Source organism: Mus caroli, chromosome X (genome assembly GCF_900094665.2).
Source record: "Mus caroli chromosome X, CAROLI_EIJ_v1.1, whole genome shotgun sequence".
In the NCBI taxonomy this organism is placed as follows: Eukaryota; Metazoa; Chordata; class Mammalia; order Rodentia; family Muridae; genus Mus; species Mus caroli.
Window position 1 is genome coordinate 88975568 of NC_034589.1, and position 4636 is coordinate 88980203.

At 47.1% G+C, this 4636-nt stretch overlaps 1 pseudogene; it reads right to left on the reverse strand.

Moving 5' to 3' along the window:
• Positions 1 to 1619: 1619 nt before the first annotated feature.
• LOC110286288 overlaps positions 1620 to 4636 on the reverse strand; it is a 7169-nt pseudogene continuing 4152 nt past the window's right edge.

Here is a 4636-nt window from a genome sequence, read left to right on the forward strand (position 1 = left end):
GAGCTAATGATCCTGAGGTAGGAGGCCCTGAACTCTACCCAGATTCCTGAACCACAGGATCTGTGAGGTAATACGGGGTGAGTGTGACAGGCCACTAGGTTTTGAGCCATTTTGTATCGTAGTAATAAAGAAAATGTCATATTTCTCCAAATTCACGAAAAGATTGCCAGGAGCCTCAACCACAGGAAGGCTTTTTGTAGAAAAATTCAAACAGACTCTCAAATTTCTTTGATAAAGCAAAGGCATTATAATAGTCAAAACAATTTTGAAGAACCAAGTTAGAGAACTCAGTAGCCGACTTCAGAAGAATTAAGACAGTGAGCCTCCAGACCCTGTACATTCTTTGTAAGAATTATGACTAAGGATTTGATATTTCTAGTGCTATTGCAAACTTTACAGTTTTAAAACTCAATTTCCAATGTTTTGTTGCTGTTGTATACAAATACAATTGGTTTTTATGTATTGATCTCATATCCTGTGACCTTGACTAAACCCATGCACTGGTTCTAGCAACCTTCTTGGTGTGCAATTCGAGTGTCTCTGCAGTGACTATAGAACCAAATGATCCACCGACTGGAACAGGGAGGGTGGGAGAGACCTGCATGGAAGCAGTCCTTTGATTTGTTTTTGACAAGACTACATAGGTGATTTTATTTTTTAACTAAAAAAACTTATTAAGTTTTCATTTTTTTTGACATGTGTGGTTGTGTGTGGATGTGTATGACGTGGCATGCACATGGTGGTCAGGGGACTTCTGGCAGAGTCAGCCCCCTCCTGCTACGTGGGTCCTGGAGATTCAACTCCCATTCTCAGACTTGGTGGCAGATGCTTTGCTCCACTGAGTCATCCTGCTGGCCCCAGAGGTGTTTTTCCAAAAAGATAGTATCTTTAAGGAGTGTTTCCTGGGGGCTACTGAACATTCCTACCTAGCAAAGCAAAGGGCTTTGTTTTGTACAAACATCAGCAAACTTCAACAAAACATTAGACACATGAGTGCATGTGACACATGCCTTAATGGGTCCAGGAGAGAAATGTAGATAGTTTTTAAGTTTCATAACTAAAATAGTATAGTTTGGGGAGGGGGACAGGGTTTCTCTGTGTAGCCCTGGCTGTCCTAGAACTCGCTCTGTAGACCAGGCTGTCCTGCCTCTGCCTTCTCTGTGCTGGGATTAAAGGCGTGGACCACCACTTGCCCAGCCCTAAATTGTACACTTTTTTCTTTTTACATTTACTCTTTTACAAACTTTGTTTTGAGCTACATTTACTTGTGTGTGCCGGTGTGTGTATGTCTCATGGTGCACATGTGAAAGTCAGAAGACAGCCTATAGGTTCTGGAGGTTGAACTCCAGTCAACAGACTTACTTGACATCAAGCGCTCTTCTCTCTGAAATGGTCGGATCTGGCCTTTCCTGGTAGATCTGTTACCCTGGGGCTTCTCTAAAAAGAGAGGTGATAGGCAGCAGAAACACTCATGAGAACACATTCTCTCAGTGCTCTCTCTGCGGTCCTTATGTGGGGAGGTGGGAAGACAGTCATGACATGAACTGCACAAATGGACTGAACCACAGCCTTTGGGAAAGGGCCTCAAATCAGTCAGCAAAGAAAACACTTCTGAAGGATCACAGCTCTTCCTGGGCCATCAGGGCCACCAGTGCTGCCTGTACCTCACCTGCCTGAGTTTGGGGCAGCAGACAGTCCTGAATGAGGGCCACTGCAGCTGCCTCTGTCAAGCTGCTGAAGTCCTGCGATGTTTGGGAGGTGGCCGGCCAGCTCACAGAGCAAATGTGTTCTCATGAGTGTTTCTGCTGCCTCTCACCTCTCTTCTTAGAGAAGCCCCAGGGTAACAACATTAAATGCCCCACTTTCCTTTATTCCAAAGCTGGACTTCCGGGCCCATAGAATGACTCGGATCCCACTGAGGTCTGAGGTCCATGATGCCTGCCCAGGTGGAGCTCCCCGGGTCACAGATAAGTTATGAACAATCTCACAGTCACTCAGGTAGTCAGTAGCTCTGCATACCCTGCTAATTAACGCTTCCAAAGCAGGTCCTGGCCCACTCGTGTAAAAGAGAAAGCCAGGAGCCAGCAGGGCCTGCAGCAGATGTGCTTGGCGCTCCCTCCACAGGCAGTGGGTGGGCCAGGTAAAGATGGCTCGCAGAGGCCAGATCTCCCCCAGGCTGTTGAAGCCGACTCTGAAGCCTGGGTGCAAGCTCAGTAGGACAGCTTCTAGCCCCACCCGTAGCACTCCAGGCAGCAGCCGTTGGGGAAGTCCATGGGCAGGTGCAGGCACCAGCAGCACATGGCCCCACTCCAGGAGGCTGACATTGATCACTACAAGGACATCGTCCTCTTGCTTTGGAGCAGCTGGGCCATTAGGCTCCCTTTGCATAAGGGAAAAGGACTTCTCCAGGTCGGATTTTATTGAAGTGAAACTGTTCCGGGCCAAACTCCTGCCTCACACTTTTGATATTCTTGGGGCGCCTCCTCTGTATCCCTTGCTCTATATTCAGCTGAGCTACAAACCCCACGGAACCGGGGAGGATTTGGGTCTGCAGATCTTCTAGGCGGTATCGAAACAGGCCCAGTTCCAGCTGCTGCCTCAGTGCAGAGCAGACTGCAGAGTCAAAGCAGGGTAGTGGTAGTGTGTCCACAGCACTAGGTGAATTCCTTGGCCACTGAATTTCCTTGCCAACGAGATCCTCCTGGCCATAGACAAAGTCTGGGATGCCTTGTTTCTCCCAGTCCTCAGGATCTGGAGGCAGCAGATAGGAAGTCTCCTGTGAATGATGTGGAACAGCCACGAAGGCTACTCAATATGGTCTGGGCTGACCAATGGTGGCAGCTGCTCACAAGGACGCGTCTAGGCAGTCTCAAGCCGGTGCTGAAGGCCCAGAGGGTTCCTAGAGAGCTGTTGGTCTTCAGTCTGAGTTGGCAGCTGGAAGACGATGATTCTAATGTCATCAAAGGAACTCCTTAGTGGCAGGAACAGGATGATACTTATCAGCAAGCCAAGGCAAACAGGCAAAAGCCAAGTTTCCAGCTTCAGTTTCCCTTTTGTACGGGTTGCCACCTGAGCACACTGCGCAGTGGGCTTTCGTACTTCAAATAAGCTGATCAAGAAAATCCCTCACAGGAGTGTCCAGCAGTTTCCCTTCTACTTGACTCCAAATCCAATCAAATTGACCACCAAGATCACAGAATCCACGTTTCCTCCTCCGGAAGCTTGGGATCTTCACTTTTTCACACAGTGATATGTTCATTCACACTTGCATCTGATTATTATTTGAGAGGATGGAAGGGCAAACCTTGGTCCCTACAGCTGGAAGCTTGCAATTTGTGGGAAGAATCAAAGGAAGCAAGTCAGCTGTGATGATAATAAAACAGCAGTGGGGATCTGTGGACAGAACTGACCTCTAAATGCCCGAGTCGGGACACATCGCTGAAATTGAACTTATGTTTGTAAAATGGAAGCCTGCCTTGTTAACTGTTCCACGAACGGGTGATAACTGCACTGCACAATCCAGTAAACACCTTCAAGAACCTCTTCTAGAGCAAGCTAAGCTTCTTCTAGAATTGGCACAGTGGCAGAGGCTGCAGCTCTTGTCCCCCGTGAGACAGTCTAGGACTGCCCCTACTTGCAGAGGGGCACCGGATCTCCTCCAGCTCGGGAGCGAGTATGGAGGCTACCCGCCTCCACCCAGAGCTGGGATCTCCTGCGCTTGCTTTAGGTGAGGCAGATACATCTCAAGGCTCTGTGCACAGGCTGGTCCTGGCAATTGTACACTTCTAAATATTGAAATAAAGATTAGAAACTGAGCAAATTAAGCAAAAATAATACTAGGATGAAAATAGTGGACACATAAATTACTAGACGACAAAAAAGTACAAACTGGGCCATCCTACCAAAGGTCAAAGAATGGAAAGGAAAGGAAGTGTCATGAATGCATGAGACACAGACCACCGAGAAACAAATCAGAGTAAGTTGTCACAATAAAACAAGTGGGTACACTTTCTCTGGGCTGGAGAGATGGCTCATTGGTTAAAAGTGCTTGCTACTCTCTCAGTTTCCCAGCGCCCATGTTGGGCAGCTCACAGGGCAGGCACACAGTGACACGCGCGCGCGCGCGCGCACACACACACACACACACACACACACACACACACAGACAAAATTTAAAAAATATTTTAAAATGTGTAACATTTCTTATTTCTTCTTTTGCATCTTATAAGATGAAGTCTCCTTATGTAGACTTCTGGCTTCCTGCCTCAGCTTCCCGAGTGCTGGGATTTTAGGTGTGCCACCAGGGAACACTGTTTGTTCCTCAAACAATGGAAGATTTTCATTTGGGAAAACACACAGCTGTTTGTTCTCTATTGAGGACACACATAAAAGACTAGATATGGTGGCACTTGCCTGTGTTCCCAGAACTTAGAAAGTGGAGGCAGTACTACTCAGCTATTAAAAAGAATGAATTTATGAAATTCCTAGGCAAATGGATGGACCTGGAGGGCATCATCCTGAGAGAGGTAACACAATCACAAAGGAACTCAAATGATATGTACTCACTGATAAGTGGATATTAGCCCAAAACTTAGGATACCCAAGATATTAGATACAATTTGCTAAACACATGAAA